Genomic DNA, 26270 nt, shown 5'->3' with positions numbered 1-26270 from the left:
ATTGTATCTTTGTAATTTTGGAGCTTTTCTCCCCGGGTCTCCACTGAAAACAGGCTCCTTGAGCCCAGTGGACCACCCCGGTTATCAAACTGGAAATAAATAAATAAATGCGTGTGTGTGTATGAGGCATGGGTTGAGAGTGTGCTCTGGGTAATACTGGGGTTGCTAACTGTGATTTCCTGGCCTTGATGTTACATGTATGGGTATGGCTTTGCAGCCCAGCCTCCCAGCTATTTCACATCTGTTATCCCTGTATGGTGGACATTGTGATATATAGTAGGGCCACCATATAAGAATTATGCAAAAGCCACTCCACATTGGCCACAGGTGTCACACAATCACAACCACCTCCACCCAGGACGCAAGTTACAAACACACACCTGTCATATCTGGGAGGAGAACCCCTACCTAACTAGTTTACTACACTACAACACTAGACACCGCAGAGAATACTGGAGTACTCCTTCTCCAAAGGTGTATATCACATTGGATGACATCAGCAGGATTGCCAAAGTAGAACATTCTAATTGTAGTGAGTGTGACTAGCCTAAAATGCATTGCTCCCTACACAGACAGTGACAGACACACACAACCGACATGTGTGGGTATAGAACCCCTAACAGAGGTCTATATCACACTACAGCATGGAGCTGTTATAGGACACACAACAGGGATTAGTGGAGAACCCCTTCCCCAAAGGTGTATTTCACAATGAATGACATCAGCAGGATTGCCATAGTTGGACATTCGAATTGTAGTGAGTGTGACTAGCCTATAATGCATTGCTCCATACACAGACATTGAAACACACACGAAACATCCCGCACTGCCATGGGTGGGGATGGAACCCTACCACTGTTCTAAATCACACTACAGCAGTACACAGTTATGGCACACGCTACAGAGATTACTGGGCTACAACCTTCCCAGAGGTGGATTTCTAGGTGGGTAACATCAGCAGCCTTGCCAAAGTTGAGCATATGAATTGTAGGGAGTGTGAGTACCCTAAAAAGCATTACTCTCTACACAGACAGAGTCAGACAAACACACACACACACACACACACACACACGCACACACACACACACACACACACACACACACACACACACACACACACACACACACTTGCCATTTCTGGGAGTAAAACACCTACCTAACTACTTTATCACACTACAGCAGTATGCAGTTACAGGAAGCGCTACGGAGATTACTGGGCTACAATCTTCCCAGAGGTGTATTTCTAGGTGGATGACATCAGCAGCCTTGCCAAAGTTGAGTATATGAATTATAGGGTATGTGAGTACCCTAAAAAGCATTGGGCTCTACACAGAGACACACACGCACACACACACACACACACACACACACACACACACACACACACACACACACACACACACACACACACACACACACACACACACTTGCCATGTTGGGGATTAGAACACCTATCTAACTACTTTATCACATTACAGCAGTACATGGTTATAGGACATGCTACGGAGATTACTGGGCTACAACCTTCCCAGAGGTGTGTTTCCAGGTGGATGACATCAGCAGCCTTGCCAAAGTTCAGCAGTACACGGTTACAGGACGTGCTATGGAGATTACTGGGCTACAACTTTCCCAGAGGTGTATTTCTAGGTGGATGACATCAGCAGCCTTGCCAAAGTTGAGCATTTGAATTGTTGGTAGTGTGACTGCCCTAAAAAGCATTGCTCTATACACAATCAGAGAGAGACAGACACGCACACAAACAAACACCCACACACAGTTGCCAAGTCTGGGATTATAACTCCTACCTAACTAGTTTATCACAATACAGCAGTACACAGTTATGGGATGCGCCATGGAGATTACTGGGCTATAACTCTCCCTTGTCATAGTAGGGCTATGAGGAGGGCAGTGTGTGTGCATGGGCCATAATCCATTCATATAGGGGTTGACGCACCACATGCGGGCACACACAGGGTCATATTTCACAGGTACGTGTATACAGATGCTAGATAACTACTTCCTTGTACAGTCATGTTGCACAGCTGGCACGTGCACCACATAATCTGTCATGCTGACAGATACTGGTGGCTAGTATCTGCAGTGAGTGACATCTGCACCTCATGTGTTTGGGGCCCTTTGGCTGTGTGCTGGGTGGGACAGGCCTGGATGACTCCTTGTCACAGTCACCCTGTTCCACACATCTATGTCCATTTACCTTTGGCTTATTACAGTGTGTTGTCCTTACATAAATGTCTATATTCCTATCCACTGCATGTGAAAGGCATGAGTGGTGCATACTGATGAGTGTCTGCACTAACAACTGCGACTGCCATATATGTCTGATCTGCTGGTGTTTGCAGACATGGCCTTCATGTGTTTAAGTGTGTGAGCATGCCCAGTATCGCCATCTGTATTGCATGTGTGGATCGAGTCCAGGTAGTTTGTACTGCAGTGCTGACCTTTGTGTTGTACTCCAACAGGTAGCATGCTATCGCTGCAGGGTATCCATCGATCATTTCACATTGACTGTTACTACATTTCTGCATAGCGGGGGGGGCACAACTGACTGTTTCTACATTTCTAGACAGGATCGGGGGGACATACCTGACTGTTACTATATTTCTACATAGGATAGGGGGGCATACCTGACTATTTCTACATTTCTACACAGGATGGGGGGGCACACCTGACTGTTACTATATTTCTATGTAGGATGGGGGGTACACCTGACTATTTCTACAGTTCTACACAGGATTGGGGGGCACACCTGACTGTTACTATATTTCTACGTCGGATGGGGGGCACACCTGAAACTTGCATGCATTTGCTAGGACTGTAATGTAATGTCGGGTACTCCATTTCAGTCTGTAATCTTACCTATCATGCTGGCTAGAGGCATACCAGTGTACTACAGATCATAGCTTTTAATTACCTACATATTGGTTTCTGACGTCCTACCCTTCAGAACTAACATCCCACTGCCTGACCTGCTGTAGTCTGTCTGTGTAGGCCTGGGGGGAGGTTACCTATAGGCCTCATTCAGAGGCCATAGCACAGCCTTTGTTTGTGCTTGTCTACACCTGTCCTGCTGGCTGTGACTGTTGTTGGTTATGTGACCTCCCCCCTGACTGGCATGTGTGAGTCACTTACTTTGTGGGCGTCCCAGTATTGAGGGTGGTGGTGCAGTGCTGCCTATGTTGGATGCACATAGTACACTCCCTACACATGGTTAGGCACAGGTAGTGCAATGTTTGGCATCTGTTTTACTGTATGTGAGAGTCGGAGAGATGTGTTATTCCCTGGGTCCCTCCTGTGTCAGTGTATGTGCTATGCATTGCCTCTCTGCCAAGGCCAGGGAATACTGGGCATGCCTCCTTCTGCCTGCTGGGGCAGGCTCAGGCTGTTTCTCCTCTGAGTCACTCTGTGCATGTGCAGGCCTTGGCAATGGTGGGGGGCTGTGTAGTCCTGCCATGTGCTGTTCCTGCTGCAGCTGTTTCCACAGGATCATATTGTGTAGCATGGCCCATACAAGGACGATTTGGGTACATGTAGCTGGTGAGTACTGCAAGGCTCCACCAGATGTGTCCTGGCACCAGAACCGTGACTTGAGCATCCCAAACACATGCTCTACTATAATTCTGGTCTGTGCATGTGCCTCATTATGGAGTTCTTGTTTGGGTGTGTGTGCATTTCTGATGGGTGTCATCAGCCACGGCTTCAGTGGATATCCAGCATCCCCCACTATGTGACCATAAGGGATGTCCCCATTGACAAATCTCTGGTACAGCTGCATTAGATGCCAGATGTGGGAATCATGATAGCTTCCAGGGCAGCCAGCACACACATTCATTATTATGCCCTGGGCATCGCACAAGACTTGGCAGTTGATGGAGGGGAAGCCCTTGCAGCTGATGTAGACCCTACCCCGCTCACCGGCTGGTGCTTTGATGCATATGTGCATGCAGTCTATAGCACCCACTACCTCAGGGTATTCTGCTATTTGGTGGAACAGTTGCATATTGCTGGCCAACGCCTCACGGGTGTTGGGGAAATATATGTGCTCACCGACATGTGCTGACATGGCATGCAGGAACTGGTGGAGTACCCTGGATGCTGATGCCTGTGAAATCCCCATCATATCCCCAGTTGGCCTTTGGAAGGTACCTGTAGCTAGTATTCTTAGGCCTACACATACCTTGCTATCCACTGGGATGGGTTCCCCTCTGTTAGTTTTGTGTGTCAGGTATGGCCGGCACAGCTCAACAATTTGCTGTAGGAGGTCCCTGTCCACCCTATAGTGCTCCACTATCTCCAGCTCATGTTGCCCCTGGTAGGTTATCCCGGATCTGTACACTCTTCTCAATCTCCTCACTGTGGGTTGGTTGACAGCATTCACATACACACCATCCTCAGCCTCTTCACAAGTTGCTCCAACTATGAAAATATTGTACTTCAAACCAAAAAACAAATGTGGTAACCATGCTGATTACTACAATCCTTTATTTCATAAAGTGCTTTTTGTCCAGATACAATTCATGATCTGAAGAAGTTCATGAATTGTATCTGGACGAAAAACTCTTCCACAAGTTGTATGATAGCTATTGCAGCCCCTATCATTTTCTGCAGTGAGTGTTAAAAGTTCCCCACTTGTTTACACTGGTGGTGTAAAGTGTAGGAAAAACCAGAGGGGAAGGTGTTTGCTTAGTTTATAGTGGTGTTCTGGGTGGGGCTGGTCTGCTGCCTGTGTAATTGGCTGATTCTGATAAATTTCACCTGCCAGCTAAGCTAGTTCTCCTTGATTGCCTTCTTACTGCTGTTTTCCCTTCCTATTGCCTTCCTGTTTAAGCCCGTGTGTGTGCCTGTGCAAACACAGTGCTCAAATGTGCATACTGCTGCTATTTCCTGGTTTAACTTCTTTTTTCTTCCTGTAAAACCCAGTGCACGGTGCGCACACCTGCTTAGGCTTTGAAAAGAGTGCTAGGCAGGTGTAGACACACCCCCTAGCTTAGCTGTGCTAAGCTAGGAGCAAACCCGAGCCACAGGGCTCCAATCAGCTTGCAGTATGCCTGACACACACACCCATGATGTCACCTAACTCCTAGGCTTGCACCAATCTATTCCTGCTCTTACACTGTTGGGACCTGACTCACATGTTGGGGAAAACTGGGATTCACTATCATTCCCCTCATTTGCATAGAATCGCCTGCTGATGCATAGTTACATGTCTCACACTGAGCCTTCCCCCTTAACAACCACTACTTACTAGCCATGTTATCTTCTGCCTGTCATTGACTTGCATGGCAGAATAGTGATTTTAGTTAGAATGGTTAATTTAGGTTTATTTTGTTATTTTCCCCCCAATCCCATTTGCGCGCCGCTGCCCTATGCTTAAAGTGTGAAGATCAGCTAAAAAAAAATAAAAGTTGATTTTTTTTTTATTTTTTGTTTTGTTTGCAATGCCGATGGCCTTATACTTGGCCATTGACATGCTTCCTCAATGATATGCAGCCTTTATTTGGAGCTGTCACATCTCCGTTTTGGATTTTGCAGAAATGTACTCGGTTACTAACCAAGTACATTTCCACAGATTGCACTAGTCCTGCACAGATGGTCGCAAGCTTCCTGGATTGCAAAATCCCCTAATTTGCATGGATTTCTCTTGCAAATTAGGTGATTTGCATACAAGGGCTTAGTCCGTGCAGGATTAGTGCAGGAGCTCTCGTGCACGCCACCTGCAGGCTGTTCTTGGATGGCACAGCAATCATATTGCCTGCTAGAGCCCTGCACTGATCCTGCATATTGTGCAGGGCATAGTGAATCCAGGGAATAGTTATAAAGGGAGAGTTATACATAACACAAATACACATAATACAAATAGTCATAAAGGGAGAGTTATACATAACACAAATACACATAATACAAATAGTTATAAAGGGAGAGTTATACATAACGCAAATACACATAATACAAATAGTCATAAAGGGAGAGTTATACATAACACAAATACACATAATACAAATAGTTATAAAGGGAGAGTTATACATAACACAAATACACATAATACAAATAGTTATAAAGGGAGAGTTATACATAACACAAATACACATAATACAAATAGTCATAAAGGGAGAGTTATACATAACACAAATACACATAATACAAATAGTTATAAAAGGAGAGTTATACATAACACAAATACACATAATACAAATAGTCATAAAGGGAGAGTTATACATAACACAAATACACATAATACAAATAGTTATAAAGGGAGAGTTATACATAACACAAATACACATAATGCAAATAGTTATAAAGGGAGAGTTATACATAACGCAAATACACATAATACAAATAGTCATAAAGGGAGAGTTATACATAACACAAGCACACATAATACAAATAGTCATAAAGGGAGAGTTATACATAACACAAATACACATAATACAAATAGTCATAAAGGGAGAGTTATCCATAATGCAAATACACAAAGTATAAATAGTTATAAAGGGAGAGTTATACATAACACAAATACACCTAATACAAATAGTCATAAAGGGAGAGTTATACATAACACAAATACACATAATACAAATAGTCATAAAGGGAGAGTTATACATAACACAAATACACATAATACAAATAGTTATAAAGGGAGAGTTATACATAACGCAAATACACAAAGTATAAATAGTTATAAAGGGAGAGTTATACATAACACAAATACACATAATACAAATAGTTATAAAGGGAGAGTTATACATAACACAAATACACATAATACAAATAGTTATAAAGGGAGAGTTATACATAACGCAAATACACCTAATACAAATAGTCATAAAGGGAGAGTTATACATAACACAAATACACATAATACAAATAGTCATAAAGGGAGAGTTATACATAACACAAATACACATAATACAAATAGTCATAAAGGGAGAGTTATACATAACACAAATACACATAATACAAATAGTCATAAAGGGAGTTATACATAACACAAATACACATAATACAAATAGTCATAAAGGGAGAGTTATACATAACGCAAATACACCTAATACAAATAGTCATAAAGGGAGAGTTATCGTAATGCAAATACACAAAGTATAAATAGTTATAATAATACAAAAAGTCATAAAGGGAGAGTTATCGTAATGCAAATACACATAATACAAATACTCCCATGAATGGATCTTCCATATTATGGCTGTTAGGTTTTTTCTGCATTTCCAGTATAGACGTACAGGAATTATATTGCTAGTATCAGACTTGTTTCTGTGCCATGAAAGTTGCATAAGTGAAGAGTTTTTTACAGCTTTTGCTTGTGCTGATTTAAAGTCATGGAATGTATCAGGTAAAGATATACTGCACAAAGGTATTGTTGAGGTATATTTGTGTGAACATTTAACACAAAGCGTTTTGTAGTTATATTCACCTCAAACTTCATTTTTTTCACCATTTTGGATGAGAAGAAATATGTTTGAATTATTAATAAATATATGAGTAAACTAAGGAAGAATTAAATCTTCTGTTAGAATATAAATGGCAATCAGCCTTGAAAAGATTTTCTTGATAAATTGTATATGCATACCATTATATACACCTAGTCACAGTACTTCCTTTCAAAAAAGATCATGTATGATATATAATGTCCTCCATTAAGCTTCATGTTTACGGAGTATTGAAATAATTGTAAGTGTTGGCCTTCCCAAGGTGAAGAAGTGAATATGTTCCTTTGTTGGTGTTAATATTAGGGTGTGAAGTGTTGATGGGTTAGCTTATATAATTTGATTCAAATCTTATAAAAGTGGATATTCCTTTAACCCCAGAGGTATTGTTAGATATGGTGTTTGTTTTACATATGAAGAAAGAATACAGTAAAAAAGATGTCTTTTAGAGCAGTGGGATGGTTCTTCTCTTCCGCCTTTCCATATTCTAAAATACGGTTGAACTATCTGAAATACTTAACATGTGAGTGGGATACATTGCAGGACTGATGTGATTTGGTGGATGTTGCTATACCTTCTGCTGCTGGTGCTATAGCCTTTCTTTCTTTCTGCTGTAGAACATTGGAGCCTAAATTATACATTATAGTAATATTATTTATGTTTAATTCTGATGGCAGTTCATTTCTACAAAATTCTTAAATAATTACTGAAAAGGACATAACTTCCCTGAAGGTATAAATCCTGACTTCCCACATTACATTAAAATTAAGAACACATCATACAAGGCATCACACAGTAAGAAATATACTGGTTAACCTATTAACATATTCTGACTGATATGTTGAAATACACAATGAGTAATTTACTGAAATATTCTGATGAATTTTTTAATAAAATAAAGTGATTATTTTCTTGTTTAAGAAACACTTATTACCAAAAATAAGAAGGTGGCGTCTTTTTGGTCAAAAATGAGAGCATTTTGCTTAAACACAGTTAGAAAGTAAACCCACACACAAATTTGCTCAAATAGCTTGCTGTATTTAAATATTCTATGGTATTAATATTCATTATATTTCAGCTACCATTCCATGTGTCTGTCTGTAAGAAAAACTACAATCATGATATTCAGGATTCCTGCTATGACTTCTTACTCTGTCCTCAAATTAAATTAAGCTGTATTTTTGTAACTATAAATATATTACACAATTATCTAAGTCACTTTAAAAACATACGTCTAACTATCTAATCAACGAGCTTGTGTGATAAAATGGAAAACTGTATAAAAATATAACAAAGTTCATTCAGAGTAAAAGCTTAATAACTCAACTAAATGTCATCATTTTCCTTCAAATGGGAGCTTTTCATATGACATCAAAATTTCAAGTTCCATTCCCATGACTGACATATACTGATTTGTCATTGTGTTACAGGACAGGGATACAGTACAGAGTGAAGTTTTGGTCTCTGATAAGTACAGGGTTATACAAGTTCATGTCATGTATGTAAAACCATAGTATTGTGGTAGCTGCTTAGGACAAATGGCATGCAACACGCTAAATAAGTTAGTCACAAAGTATAGCACAAGAAACAAGAGAAAAGAGAAAAATGATTTCAACATCAGCTTCTCATTTCCTGCTTGCATTATCCACCTGCATGATTTGATTATTTTAATTAAAAACAACGTTGTTAGTCACATAATTCCTTTTGTTAAACACAGCAGTGCATTGTGAAAATTGATTGCCATACCTAAAAACTGACAGCTTCATTTCATAAAGGAAATAATGAAGATGTCAGGTTTCTTTTAATCTGTCCTTTGCTGTAACTACACGTGCTAAGATCTGTAGTAAGGGTAGGTGGTATGTGCCTTTTTCTTCTTTTCTGCAGGCATATATCTCCACAGGAAAGTAAATTATAGTACATAACCTTATTCTGAAGAGGCAGGACAAAAAATGAAGTGTAGTGCACGCTGCAATTTTAACTGAAAGATTACTGCTTTGAGAATATTAATGCATAATGCATTTGTTAGCTCTTTAATTACACATTTGTAGTAAAAGGTGTATGTTAGTAGCTAAGGTGATTGGAAAGGGGTGAAATTACTGCTTAATATACAAATCTGACATCTCTGGCTACAAATCCACTTAGCAAAATCATTAAATGCTGTCTATGATATTCAGGTACCGGGTAACATTTGGAGAGCTGTTGTAACTAAAGTCTCTTGTGCTTTTTTCTGTACATTGGATTCATTTGTGTACAGCACACTATCTATACTTTTTGTAGTTGAATGAGTACTGTATAACAGCAATCTATTACCTGTGGACAATGTGGTTTGTAGGATTAAATCACTAGCGTAACGTAACACAAGTAAATGTACAAAGTGAAACATTGTGCAGCAGTCTGACAGCCAATGCCATGTTCTGCATGGGTGAATGAGTGCTGTACACATACAAGTACAGCGACTGTGTAAGGGAACAAGTTTAATTGTTTGTGAGAAGGAGTGTTTGTAGGAAGAAAATAGTGACAACTTTGCTTTTGCCAGGCACGTCTTATCATGAATATTTTTTATGTGGATTTGGTAAACAGAAAGAAGGGAAAGTAGAGAGTGTGAAAACTAAGGGAAAACAGGTATTAGAGCTGGTGAGGAGGGAATGGAAGAGCAAAATAGAGTAGGCAAGAGCGATTTGAATGTAGAGTAGTTGAAAAATAGGAAAAAGGAGAAATTGAATAGAGGTAGGCATGCAGATTAGCAAATATACTAGTGTTTTAAATTATCATAAGAATGTAGAAGGAAAAGGGAGGAAAAAACTGTCCTAAAAGATAAAAACGTGTAGGGTTAACTTGGTGTAGAACAATAGCAGAGCCACGTATCCAGTAAGTGGTATTTGAGTTTATGTTTGAATAGTTTATTATTGTCATCTTATCTAAGTAGTCCGTTCAAGGAGTTCCATGGTCTAAATGCATAGGAGGAAGACACAGTTATCAGCTAAATTATTAGATGGGATATATGCAAACGTAGATATTCATGTTTGTAGATGAGATTGTGTGTGGTTTGTAGCTGTGAGAAGGATGCATAGTGATGTAGTTCTAGCCATGAAACTATTTAATAGCAAAACAATTGTTTGCTTTATAAGGCAAGTTGTGACACATTTTACAACTTTATTATAACACTGATCAATGAGACTGGATTTTGAGGCTTGTAGATTAATCAGTACAGGAGCAGCAGAGAGGGGTGTAAGAAACAGGAGTTTAATATGTGTCTTCTTGTAGAGTTTGCTATATTGAGAGGTATCCTGTATAGTGAGCCTAGCTTCTGATGGATTTTCTTAACTGCTTCTTTTATATGGCAGTCAAACTACAGTTGTTCATCAACAGTGACAACTAGCAGCTTATTATTGGATACTCTGGAATTACTATTTAACTGTAGTCTCCAAACAGGCTTCATGCTCCATGCCTCATGAATGGAGAAAGGCAACAGTCATCCCTCTGCACAAAGGTGGGCCACCTACAGACCCTGGAAACTACAGACCTATAAGCCTCACTAGCATTATATGTAAAGCCATGGAAAGAATTATTATGGAGATGATCAATAGAGATATAGTAAACTTGCAGGCACTGGACCCAATTCGGTTTGGTTTCGTCAAGGGCAGGTCATGCCTACTCAACCTGGTGGACTTCTTTGAGAAGGTCACCAAAGCAATGGATGAGGGAAAAATAGTTCACACTGCCTACCTTGACCTGGCCAAGGCATGTGCCACAATACCCCACTCGGATATTGTTGACAAACTCAAGAGGTTAGGTACAAACCCGTATGCCACCCAGTGGATAGCCAACTGGCTCACAGACAGGACCCAGGAAGTTAAAACTGGAGAGTCCACCAGTACAAAGAGGCCATTCACAAGTGGAGTCTCTCAGGGATCAGTCCTTGGACCACTGCTTTTTGGCATTTACTTCTCAGAAGTCAAGGTCAATGTCAGTGGTCTCAGGCTAACTAAATTTGCAGATGATTGCAAATTAGGAGCTTTCATTGAATCTCACACTGACACAAATGCTGTCCAGGAGGGGCTGACAGACAAACAACTGGTGTCAGAGCCATGGACTAAAACTAAATGCCAAGAAATGCATAATAGTATCCTTTGGGAAGTCATCCATCCCTGGTAACTATCATACTGAGTTGACTCAGTAGTCAGGGACTTAGGGACACACACAAGTGGCAATCTAGCCTTTGATCATGATGTGTCTAGAGTAGTGAGGAAATCATGCTATGTTGTGCAACTTATAAACAAAGGTATGGCATCTAAGTCCAAGGAAGTCATTGTTCCACTGTATTTGGCATTCCTCAGACCTATCAATGAGTACAGTGCCCCCTTTGGTATGTACCTACCAGGCATATCCAACAATAGGAATGTCCACAGAGGTTCCTCACTAAAAGAATATAGAGTGTAAGTAATATGTTCTATGCAGACTTCCTCAAGGCTTTATCTCTGTATTCTGTCTCCTACAGGCTTTTGAGGAGAAATCTATGCCTGGCATATAGGGCATTGTTACACCTCACTTTGATGGACCTCCTGCATCTCCACAAAAAAAAAAAAAAATAGCACCAGAATTACCCATTCTAAAGACTTAAATCTTGCTTGTGATATAAATAAGACCTGCTGAAGGGATAGGTATGTATCCCAGAAACTACCCTGTCTATGGAACAGGCTCCCCATCCATGTGAAGCAGAGTGACTCCTTAACCCAATTCAAGTGCAACTAGCACAACTGGATGTGAAACCAGAAATTCATCCCTAACTTGGCACCCGTGTCTCTAATTGACAGAGGTAACCTATAAGTGGTTCATCTCCCAGGCCCATGTTTACACTTATCAAGGGTGTCACAACTTGTCAGATATTTGGGGTGCATGGTTAGGCTTAAAAAGGCCCTTGTGGTCATTAGCTTAGTAAACACATATGAAGCTATGAACCTATGAACTAAACTTGTTGTCTGAGGAGGTTAGGGTGGAGAATAAAGTCCCAATGGAAAAACTCCCTTACTAGCCTCAACAAAAAGTTGAGACCCCTCATCAAATCCTCTAAAGCCAGCTATGAAGGTGAAGCTATGTGCTCTGAGTTACTGCACAATGGTACCTCCTATACTGAGCCAACAGATATTGCCAACATACTGGCTGACAGATTCAGTGCCAACTTTACCCCCCCCCCCAAAGGACCAATCACAATACCAGAAGAATGCCAGGCACCCAGCATTACTGCAGCCCAGGTTAAAACTGCATTGTCCAAGGCCAATAATACAGCTTCCAAGGGAACCAATAATATCTTTGGCTGTGTTCTGCATGAACTACAAAGTGAACTGGCACCACATCTGTGTGCTCTGTTCAGTCACAGCCTCACATCAAGTTTTGTCCCTACTGAATGGTGCACTGCTACAGTCATCCCTCTCCATTAAGGGGGAGTGACTAAAGACCCTATGAATTATCGCCCCATTAGCCTGATGAGTCTAATATGTAGAGCTATGGAGTGCATCATCATGGACCTGATTAACAAAGGTATAGGAAATCTCCAAACTCTGGATCCCACACAGTTTGGCTTTGTAAAAGGGAGATCATGCCTGCTCAGCCAGGTTGACTTCTTTGAGTCAGTCTCCAGGGCTGTGGATAAGATAAGGCAGTACATACAGCCTACCTTGATCTGGCCAAGACCTTTGATACAATTCCTCACTCAGGAATTATTGATAAACTTACTAAAGTAGGCATCAACCCCTATATCACTAGGTGGGGTGTAAATTGGCTCTCAGATAGAACACAGTGTGAAAGTAATGAACTCCAAGTCAGACTGCTAACTAGTCACGAGTGGAGTCCCACAGCAATCAGTCCTGGGTCCTCCCCTGTTTGGTATCTATTTCTCAGACGTCTAGCCCAACACAAAGGGACTCTGGCCGACCAAGTTTGCAGATGACTGCAAACTGCGAGCCATTATTAACTCCCTAAGTGATGCAGACATCCTACAGAAAGGTTTCACTGAGACCAGTGACTGGTGTTGAAACCATGGCCTTAAGCTCAATGCCAAAAATGCGTCATCATCCCCTTTGGTAAAAACTCAGTTCCCCACTAACTACCACATCGATGAGAGCCCACTGAACACTGAAGGTGTTATAAGAGATCTGGGGAGTGCTGGTTGACAGCAACCTCTCCTTCGACCACCACACTGCCACTGAGGTCAGAAAGTCATTCTATGTGGCACATCTCCCAAGGATTTTGCATCCAGGAAGAAAGAGGTCATCATCTCTCTCTCTCTCTACTCTTCCCTCATTAGACCAGTCATCGAGTATAATGCCCCATTTGGCATGTACCTCACTAGACACCTGCAACAGCTGTAGAGGCTACAGAAGTTCCTTACAAAGCGGATCCTAGGCATTAAACACATGCCCTACATGGACAGACTCAAAAGACTCCAGCTATTCTCTGTCTCATATCGCCTACTTAGAGGCGATCTCTGCTTGACTTACAAAGCCATGTCTGACCCAGCTCTGTTAGAAATGCTACATCTAAAGAAATCCCAATCCTTCCATACCACACTCTCCAGAGACCTCAACTTTATTAACACAATCAACAGAACATGCTGGAGGGACAGGTTCCTCACCCAGAGACTGCCCATACTCTGGAATAGACCTCCCATACAGGTTAAGCAGAGCACCTTGCTATCCCTCTTCAAGAGAAATCTTGATGAGTGGATAGGTAATAGAAAGTTCACCCCAGGGATCACTCCAGTGGCTCTTCTTGATAGAGGCACTGGGAACTAATTCCGGGTGGCATGATACCAGGGCACTTCTTTGGACTAGGCATGTAAAGGCTCCAGGGTCATTAGCCTAGTACAGAACTATGAACCTATGAACCATAGATTTTTTTTAGAATTCAGGACCAGATGGAATTTAGAGAGCTGGGCTTGATTGGAGATGACAGATTCTTGAATAAGATTTTGAAGATAATCAAGCTTTTATCTGTGCAGATGAGTGCCATATTTACTAAATGTGTGTAGATTATTAATGAATACATTAAAGAGTAGGGATCCAATAATGGATCTCCTGCGATGCATAATGTAATATCCATTTATCCTTTTACTTTAAAAGAATGCAGCATTACCTGTTCCCCAACACCCTTGTCTTTTATATATAATCTTTTTGTTATTGTCATTTAAATCTTCACATGCATTAAATTATATTTCTCCATGATTTCCTTATACCATTTCTCTTTCATTTCTAGTGTTCCCTACTCCCATATACCACAGTTTTAATTTATTTTCATATTCTTAACAGTGAGAACCTTTCACATGCATTACATAGAAATAAATGGAATTTGTGAGAACAATACATGTGTAATCGTGTTCAGGAGGAGGAGTGAGGTTTAAGGGAAGGCAGGAATTCAGCAATGTATGTAATGTTGCAGTGAATAATTGTTACTATATGTATGCCTATGTCTTAAGTGGTAATTTAGTAAAGGTGTTAAAAAACGATTTTGTTGTATTGAATATCTTAGTTTACAAGATTTTCTAAATGTTTTTGTCTTTGACATATAACTCTACACATACCTCTCACCTTCCATTGCATATACCACTAGAGTCCATCACTTGGTCCATGTCATCCACTTTTCCATTGTCTGCTTTGAATATGTTTGCATATCCTTTTCGGTTAGAGCATCTCTTCTAAACTGTAAAAAAATTATTTTCATTTTTGCTCATCATGTTTAACATATGATTTTAAATGTCAGCTAACCCCAAGCACATAGATGTAATAGCCATAGAAGTTTTTTGATTCTAGATGTCTTAATGGACTGAGTTTCTAACACAGAAAAAAACAGGGATTAGTTATGCTCTCCCATACAGTCTGTCAATCCCTCCATTATTTACAGAAAGTCTTTCTAGAGCAGAACTCTGGTTCTATCCAGACTTGCAGATCCCAGTAATGTATCATCTCTTGTTTTCTTTAAATCCATTGAATGTTCTCATCAACATACACCTCGGGTGTGTGTCTTTCCTGGTTCAGTTCTTCCTTTTTCACTGGTCATGATAATTCTCTTGTTGAACTCTCCGTTCTTTGTTATTGTTAAACAATTATACTCTCACAGGAGTTGACAGCTCTACTTTAGCATATGCATTTCCATGTTATGTGATCTACTCCTCTTCCACTAAATCACTCTGTTGTTTGCTGCTAACTCAATGGAACATCAGCTTTTTTAAACATCAGTAGCGACACTGTATTATATAATCCCTGGTTAAAAAAATGTGGTTAGCAACACACTATCTTTCTCATCTATACGAGCACTATCCTCAGCATTATCTCTATACACACTGCATTTGGTTCCACCTTGAAACCTTCACCTTCCATCTTCCTGGACAGATGCAAGACTCATCATGCTAAAACAGTACAGGAATTTCCTCTGCACCCTCACCAAATTTCCCTTAGTCATTATGGATACTGCCTTATGTTTCCTGCAAATATGAACAAATCAGAAATAAACAAACAATATTCTTTTTCTAGTATTGATCTTAGAGGTTGGAACCTCTCTTTCCCAAGAAGACACATACAGACACACACACACACACACACACACACACACACACACACACACACACACACACACACACACACACACACACACACACACACACACACACACAAACACACACACACATATGTAAAAATGTTGCCTTCTAAGGAGAGTTTTTTTAACTTAACCAAAAAGATTTAAACATGTCTAAATAGACTACCACACAAAGTATTTTAGCCACACTTTTTTTTTTAAAAGGCAAACAGTTAAATACTTTTGTTCTTAATTTACACAGAGGTTTCATCAGAACTAATTAACTCACTGCTGTTTGCATTTAAATATGTTTGAAAAGTAGTCACAGGATTTAGAACAGACAGTCATTAAAATGATAGCTAATAATAAATTAGAAAACAATCAAGTAGATACATTTTGTAGGATCATTATAACAATATAAACTTTAATTCATTTAATCCAGGGAAATCCGTGACATGTGGTTTCAGTCGAAGACACCATTCTGTGTGGTCAAACATAATGTCATGCTCTTTCTTAAGAAGTAAGACTGACACTGTTCAACCACTATAAACAACTTTGCTTAGAAACATTTTACAAACCTCAGTATGTTTAAACAAGTGTAGACATTTTCACTTTATCAGAAATTAGTGAATCACAAGCAACTGAACACATTTGCCTGAAACACAATTTCATAGAATCACATTTGACTACAAAAAACATTTACACCAAACATACTTTAACAATTTGTTTTTTGTTTTGCTGTGGGCAAGCATCCCCTGCCATTCTTCCCCCACATTGGGTTTTTTGCCTCCAAAACTCCCTTGCTTAAATATACTAACTCTATTGTTGCACTCAAATGAAGAAAGGTAAAAAAAAAACACAATCACTGTTGATGCACAAGCAAACCTCATTCAGTGACAACATACCTTTAAAATTGTTTTTTTTTTCTTCAGGGAGATAACTCCCCGAGCCCCCAACATACACGTTAAATATACTAACTTAATGACCAAACAACTGCTGAGAAAAGAGAAAACACACACAGTGAATCATTGCTTCTTTACAGTTTTAAGTTAATCATGATTTAACCAAATGTAATTTCAATCAAATCAGTTTCAATCAGTTCGACTGTTTGGGACCCTTCCCCTTCCTCAAACTAGTTTCCCGGCTTTTAGTACCTTCCAATTCTCCTTCAGCCTACTCATTATCATATGGCATAATTTTTGTGTATCTGACACTTGTCTTTTCCAGTTATACTATTATTTTAATCTGTACTACTCATATATTCTCTTGGTCACATCACACCTTTTGCTTTAGTCTTTATTCCCTTGTACCCTGGCTCAAAGGTAAGGACTTGGTCTCCTGTCCTGTTTCCTTCCTTTACATCTCACTTTTCATTAAACTACTATGCCTCCAAGCAATCAAAAACTTTTATTTGCACCCCCTCCCAAACGTTTACTTTGAATCAGTTAAAGATGTTACCTTTTATTCTTCTCTTCTCTTATTGTCCCTCGTTAAAGGTATTACATTTGACCTCTCTCACCTCTTCAGTTACCACACACTAACTGCCAACTCTGTTTAACTTTCATAGTCACTCCTTTCCATACTCTGTCACTAAATTAGGGATCTCTGGAATGTACTCCCCATACACATAAAACAATGTCATCCCTGTCCATATTCTAGTACAACATAGATCTGTGGATGAGAAACAGAAAACGTACCCCAGGGCTGCCACCTATATGACTAATTATCAACCATGAGATGGGTAAGGTCAATTTCTAACCAAATGGGATATGTTATTTCAAATACAAAACATGACATTGGCTAGGCTTAAAATGGCTGAAAGCCACTTAAGTCTGGAAAAAAATGCAAGTATTCTGTTAGTATGCACCTCTACTCCCCTGTGACTTTTCTTTATATTTTGAGATGATAGGGGTCTGAATGGAGAGATAATATGGGGTTCATATGGACAAATGATAAATCAGCAAGCAAAGCTTGAAGTAATGGGAAAGAGTAGTGGAAGCTAGGTTAAGAAGGCAGGTGATGATTAGTGATCAGCAGTATGGTTTCATGCCAGGAAAGAGTACTACAGATGCAATGTTTGCTCTGAGAGTGTTGATGAAGAAATATAGAGAGGGTCAGAAGGAGATGCATTGTGGACTTAGAGAAAGCATATGACAGGGTGCCTAGAGAGGAGTTGTGGTATTGTATGAAGCAGTCGGGAGTGGCAGAGAAGTATGTAAGAGTGGTACAGGATATGCACAAGGGTAGTGTGACAGTGGTGAGATCTGCGGTGGGAGTGACGGATGCATTTAAGGTGGAGGTGGGATTACATCAAGGATCAGCTCTGAGTCCCTTCTTATTTGCAGTGGTGATGGACAGGTTGACAGATGAGATCAGACAGGAGGCCCCGTGGACTATGATGTTTGCAGATGACATTGTGATCTGTAATGAGAGTAGGGACCAGGTTGAGGAGACCCCGGAGAGGTGGAGATATGCTCTAGAGAGGAGAGGAATGAAGGTCAGCAGGACTAAGACAAAATAGACATGAGTTATTTACAAAACTGTTTGGATTTAAAAGTTGTACCTAAGGGCATACGTTTTTTTAAGCTTCCTCATGGAATTACATACAATAATGAGATGATGCAGAGTTCAATGGTCTTTTGACAGTTTTGGATTTTCCTACATGCATTTGTTGATTAAATACCAACAAGAAAAATGGCTGAACAATTAGAGAGTATGTATGAGGCTATAATGTGTGACACTGATTATGATTCTTTTAAAGATTTGTTTAAAACAATTTGCTTTAGCTGATGGTAAAGCTAACAACATTATAGAGAGAAAAGTAAGAAGCTAGCTAGGGATGTAGAATTATATAATTCCAAAGGGCTTATATTTGGCCTAAAAGTAAGGACAAAATGAACCATATTGAACAAGCACACATCTAGATCTATACAAAGGGATTTTCAGAGGGACAGGTTACATTCTCACATGAAATTCAACAGACAGTGGAACCTCCACAGAAATGAAAGTTTTCAAATTAAAGTTAGTGACACTCTGGGGATGTCTCACTAACCATTTCTAACACCAACATTATTCAAACTGATGAAAACCTACAAGAATTTTTACATATTCACCCTTGCATTATATCTTCACATGAAGGTTTCAAAGTGTATAATTACACTGACATGGAGGTTGACCATGACTTCATTAGTGTCATGTGTAAAGGCATGAAATTTATTCCAACTGTTGGCAGCGACTTAGTGGATAATATTAAACAAGTGAAAATGTTCTGCGAAAATTGAACCTAGCTATTGCCTTCAATAATTCAGGAACAGATTGATAAGGCGATGGATAACAAATTAAGTAAGAAAAGTACATTTATTCCACTAATCACCCCAGTATACTTAATTTTGAGAAATTGGTGTGCAAGGATTTATATAGACTGCACAGAGACATCAGGAACAGACATTCATTATATTATGATCCAGTGAACAATTTAACACAGATAGAGAGGAGTTGTTTGCATAAGGTATTACTTAATCAGGAGGTCCGAATCATGAAACCTGATAAGGGGGGAGGGATTGTACTTTATCAGATGGAGAAATATATTTCCAGCATTCATGATATTCTCAATCAAAATGAGGTTTATGAAACTGTATCCATTAACCAGATCAATATTGGACAATAGATCTAGCTATCGAAGAATATCTTATTGACAATAGGATCACTACGAAACCTATATGTATCTCAAAAATGATTATCCAGTCCTGGCTAGTATAGTTGGGATCCCTAAGATTCACAAATCCTTGGATCAACCTCCCTTTAGACCCATCATTTCAGGATCAAAACATTTTGTTTGGGGAAGTGGATTGACCATCAGCTCATGTATGAGAATATTCATATCATGAAGGACTCTTGGAGTTTGGAAAATTAACACAGGACTATTGGCAAACCAGTCTCATTTTAGTTACCATAGATGTAGTGGACTTGTTTCATGTATCCCAAGCACAATAGGACTGGAATGTTATATTCTGGATTCAGCTGGGATAAAATTTCCTTGTTATGTGATATGATGGGACTGGTATTGGAACACAACTACATCACCTTTCAAGGAGAGTATTTCAAACAAATAAAAGGAGTTGCTATGGGCAAATTTGGTGATGGTTGAGTGGGAGGAAGAGACTTTATTCAAAAATATTTGGATGATATCTTTATTTTTTTATGGATTTCCTCAATAATTACATTCCTAAAGTTCACACACCACACTAGTGAACATAACATACCATATTTGGATGTTTTAGCTAATGATTACCTGTACTTACATTCAAGACATCTTACTTCAACACTGGGACATCATTACAGCCTCTAAATTAGACCATATAGAGCTAATCTGAAAAGAATTTTGGAGAACAGTGGCAAAGACAGAAATAGGACAGATACACACAAAGGTACTACAAAATGTGGAAGATGAACAAGTTTAATTGTTTGTGTGACGCGTGTTTGTGGTGAGAAAAATAGTGACAACTTAAAACAGGTATTAGAGCTGGTGAGGAGGGAATGAAGAGCAAAATAGAGTAGGCAAGAGCGATTTGAATGTAGAAATTGAATAGAGGTAGGCATGCAGATTAGCAAATATACTAGTGTTTTAAATTATCATAAGAATGTAGAAGGAAAAGGAGGAAAGCGTGTAGGGTTAACATGGTGGAGAACAATAGCAGAGCCATATTTGAGTTTATGTTTGAATAGTTTATTATTGTCATCTTATCTAAGTAGTCCGTTCAAGGAGTTCCATGGTCTAAATGCATGGAGGAAGACACAGTTATCAGCTAAATTATTAGATGATATATAGATATTCATGTTTGTAGATGAGATTGTGTGGTTTGTAGCTGTGAGAAGGATGCATAGTGATGTAGTTCTAGCCATGAAACTATTTAATAGCAAAACAATTGTTTGCTTTATAAACACATTTTACAACTTTATTATAACACTGATCATTGAGACTGGATTTTGAGGCTTGTAGATTAATCAGTACAGGAGGTATCAGTCAAACTACAGTTGTTCATCAACAGTGACAACTAGCAGCTTATTATTGGATACTCTGGAATTACTATTTAACTGTAGTCTCCAAACAGGCTTCATGCTCCATGCCTCATGAATGGATAGCATTATATGTAAAGCCATGGAAAGAATTATGATATAGTAAACTTGCTCAAGAGGTTAGGTACAAATAAAACTGGAGAGTCCACCAGTACAAAGAGGCCATTCACAAGACCACTGCTTTTTGGCATTTACTTCTCAGAAGTCAAGGTCAATGTCAGTGAAATGCTGTCCAGGAGGGCTGACAGACAAACTGGTGTCAGAGCCATGGACTAAAACTAAATGCATAATAGTATCCTTTGGGAAGTCATCCATCCTGGTAACTATCATACTGAGTTGACTCAGTAGTCAGGGACTTAGGGACACAACAAGTGGCAATCTAGCCTTTGATCATGATGTGAGGAAATCATGCTATGTTGTGCAACTTATAAACAAAGGTATGGCATCTAAGTCCAAGGAAGTCATTGTTCCACTGTATTTGGCATTCCTCAGACCTATCAATGAGTACAGTGCCCCCTTTGGTATGTACCTACCAGGCATATCCAACAATAGGAATGTCCACAGAGGTTCCTCACTAAAAGAATATAGAGTGTAAGTAATATGTTCTATGCAGACTTCCTCAAGGCTTTATCTCTGTATTCTGTCTCCTACAGGCTTTTGAGGAGAAATCTATGCCTGGCATATAGGGCATTGTTACACCTCACTTTGATGGACCTCCTGCATCTCCACAAAAAAAAAAAAAAATAGCACCAGAATTACCCATTCTAAAGACTTAAATCTTGCTTGTGATATAAATAAGACCTGCTGAAGGGATAGGTATGTATCCCAGAAACTACCCTGTCTATGGAACAGGCTCCCCATCCATGTGAAGCAGAGTGACTCCTTAACCCAATTCAAGTGCAACTAGCACAACTGGATGCGAAACCAGAAATTCATCCCTAACTTGGCACCTGTGTCTCTAATGGACAAAGGTAACCTGTAAATGGTTCATCTCCCAGGCCCATGTTTACACTTATCAAGGGTGTCACAACTTGTCAGATATTTGGGGTGCATGGTTAGGCTTAAAAAGGCCCTTGTGGTCATTAGCTTAGTAAACACCTATGAAGCTATGAACCTATGAACTAAACTTGTTGTCTGAGGAGGTTAGGGTGGAGAATAAAGTCCCAATGGAAAAACTCCCTTACTAGCCTCAACAAAAAGTTGAGACCCCTCATCAAATCCTCTAAAGCCAGCTATGAAGGTGAAGCTATGTGCTCTGAGTTACTGCACAATGGTACCTCCTATACTGAGCCAACAGATATTGCCAACATACTGGCCGACAGATTCAGTGCCAACTTTACCCCCCCCCCCAAAGGACCAATCACAATACCAGAAGAATGCCAGGCACCCAGCATTACTGCAGCCCAGGTTAAAACTGCATTGTCCAAGGCCAAGAATACAGCTTCCAAGGGAACCAATAATATCTTTGGCTGTGTTCTGCATGAACTACAAAGTGAACTGGCACCACATCTGTGTGCTCTGTTCAGTCACAGCCTCACATCAAGTTTTGTCCCTACTGAATGGTGCACTGCTACAGTCATCCCTCTCCATTAAGGAGGAGTGACTAAAGACCCTATGAATTATCGCCCCATTAGCCTGATATGTAGAGCTATGGAGTGCATCATCATGGACCTGATTAACAAAGATATAGGAAATCTCCAAACTCTGGATCCCACACAGTTTGGCTTTGTAAAAGGGAGATCATGCCTGCTCAGCCAGGTTGACTTCTTTGAGTCAGTCTCCAGGGCTGTGGATGAAGATAAGGCAGTACATACAGCCTACCTTGATGTGGCCAAGACCTTTGATACAATTCCTCACTCAGGAATTATTGATAAACTTACTAAAGTAGGCATCAACCCCTATATCACTAGGTGGGGTGTAAATTGGCTCTCAGATAGAACACAGTGCGAAAGTAATGAACTCCAAGTCAGACTGCTAACTAGTCACGAGTGGAGTCCCACAGCAATCAGTCCTGGGTCCTCCCCTGTTTGGTATCTATTTCTCAGACGTCTAGCCCAACACAAAGGGACTCTGGCGCAGATGACTGCAAACTGCAAGCCATTATTAACTCCCTAAGTGATGCAGACATCCTACAGAAAGGTTTCACTGAGACCAGTGACTGGTGTTGAAACCATGGCCTTAAGCTCAATGCCAAAAATGCGTCGTCATCCCCTTTGGTAAAAACTCAGTTCCCCACTAACTACCACATCGATGAGAGCCCACTGAACACTGAAGGTGTTATAAGAGATCTGGGGAGTGCTGGTTGACAGCAACCTCTCCTTCGACCACCACACTACCACTGAGGTCAGAAAGTCATTCTATGTGGCACATCTCCCAAGGATTTTGCATCCAGGAAGAAAGAGGTCATCATCTCTCTCTCTCTCTACTCTTCCCTCATTAGACCAGTCATCGAGTATAATGCCCCATTTGGCATGTACCTCACTAGATACCTGCAACAGCTGTAGAGGCTACAGAAGTTCCTTACAAAGCGGATCCTAGGCATTAAACACATGCCCTACATGGACAGACTCAAAAGACTCCAGCTATTCTCTGTCTCATATCGCCTACTTAGAGGCGATCTCTGCTTGACTTACAAAGCCATGTCTGACCCAGCTCTGTTAGAAATGCTACATCTAAAGAAATCCCAATCCTTCCATACCACACTCTCCAGAGACCTCAACTTTATTAACACAATCAGCAGAACATGCTGGAGGGACAGGTTCCTCACCCAGAGACTGCCCATACTCTGGAATAGACCTCCCATACAGGTTAAGCAGAGCACCTTGCTATCCCTCTTCAAGAGAAATCTTGATGAGTGGATAGGTAATAGAAAGTTCACCCCAGGGATCACTCCAGTGGCTCTTCTTGATAGAGGCACTGGGAACTAATGCCGGGTGGCATGATACCAGGGCACTTCTTTGGACTAGGCATGTAAAGGCTCCAGGGTCATTAGCCTAGTACAGAACTATGAACCTATGAACCTTAGATTTTTTTTAGAATTCAGGACCAGATGGAATTTAGAGAGCTGGGCTTGATTGGAGATGACAGATTCTTGAATAAGATTTTGAAGATAATCAAGCTTTTATCTGTGCAGATGAGTGCCATATTTACTAAATGTGTGTAGATTATTAATGAATACATTAAAGAGTAGGGATCCAATAATGGATCTCCTGCGATGCATAATGTAATATCCATTTATCCTTTTACTTTAAAAGAATGCAGCATTACCTGTTCCCCAACACCCTTGTCTTTTATATATAATCTTTTTGTTATTGTCATTTAAATCTTCACATGCATTAAATTATATTTCTCCATGATTTCCTTCTACCATTTCTCTTTCATTTCTAGTGTTCCCTACTCCCATATACCACAGTTTTAATTTATTTTCATATTCTTAACAGTGAGAACCTTTCACATGCATTACATAGAAATAAATGGAATTTGTGAGAACAATACATGTGTAATCGTGTTCAGGAGGAGGAGTGAGGTTTAAGGGAAGGCAGGAATTCAGCAATGTATGTAATGTTGCAGTGAATAATTGTTACTATATGTATGCCTATGTCTTAAGTGGTAATTTAGTAAAGGTGTTAAAAAAAGATTTTGTTGTATTGAATATCTTAGTTTACAAGATTTTCTAAATGTTTTTGTCTTTGACATATAACTCTACACATACCTCTCACCTTCCATTGCATATACCACTAGAGTCCATCACTAGGTCCATGTCATCCACTTTTCCATTGTCTGCTTTGAATATGTTTGCATATCCTTTTCGGTTAGAGCATCTCTTCTAAACTGTAAAAAAATTATTTTCATTTTTGCTCATCATGTTTAACATATGATTTTAAATGTCAGCTAACCCCAAGCACATAGATGTAATAGCCATAGAAGTTTTTTGATTCTAGATGTCTTAATGGACTGAGTTTCTAACACAGAAAAAAACAGGGATTAGTTATGCTCTCCCATACAATCAGTCTGTCAATCCCTCCATTATTTACAGAAAGTCTTTCTAGAGCAGAACTCTGGTTCTATCCAGACTTGCAGATCCCAGTAATGTATCATCTCTTGTTTTCTTTAAATCCATTGAATGTTCTCATCAACACACACCTCGGGTGTGTGTCTTTCCTGGTTCAGTTCTTCCTTTTTCACTGGTCATGATAATTCTCTTGTTGAACTCTCCGTTCTTTGTTGTTGTTAAACAATTATACTCTCACAGGAGTTGACAGCTCTACTTTAGCGTATGCATTTCCATGTTATGTGATCTACTCCTCTTCCACTAAATCACTCTGTTGTTTGCTGCAACTCAATGGAACATCAGCTTTTTTAAACATCAGTAGCGACACTGTATTATATAATCCCTGGTTAAAAAAATGTGGTTAGCAACACACTATCTTTCTCATCTATACGAGCACTATCCTCAGCATTATCTCTATACACACTGCATTTGGTTCCACCTTGAAACCTTCACCTTCCATCTTCCTGGACAGATGCAAGACTCATCATGCTAAAACAGTACAGGAATTTCCTCTGCACCCTCACCAAATTTCCCTTAGTCATTATGGATACTGCCTTATGTTTCCTGCAAATATGAACAAATCAGAAATAAACAAACAATATTCTTTTTCTAGTATTGATCTTAGAGGTTGGAACCTCTCTTTCCCAAGAAGACACATACAGACACACACCCACACACACACACACACACACACACACACACACACACACACACACACACACACACACATGTAAAAATGTTGCCTTCTAAGGAGAGTTTTTTAACTTAACCAAAAAGATTTAAACATGTCTAAATAGACTACCACACAAAGTATTTTAGCCACACTTTTTTTTTAAAAGGCAAACAGTTAAATACTTTTGTTCTTAATTTACACATAGGTTTCATCAGAACTAATTAACGCACTGCTGTTTGCATTTAAATATGTTTGAAAAGTAGTCACAGGATTTAGAACAGACAGTCATTAAAATGATAGCTAATAATAAATTAGAAAACAATCAAGTAGATACATTTTGTAGGATCATTATAACAATATAAACTTTAATTCATTTAATCCAGGGAAATCCGTGACATGTGGTTTCAGTCGAAGACACCATTCTGTGTGGTCAAACATAATGTCA

The sequence above is a fragment of the Protopterus annectens genome, chromosome 14.part0, assembly GCF_019279795.1.
Source record: "Protopterus annectens isolate FY-2018-M chromosome 14.part0, PAN1.0, whole genome shotgun sequence".
In the NCBI taxonomy this organism is placed as follows: Eukaryota; Metazoa; Chordata; order Ceratodontiformes; family Protopteridae; genus Protopterus; species Protopterus annectens.
This window is presented reverse-complemented; position numbering follows the sequence as displayed.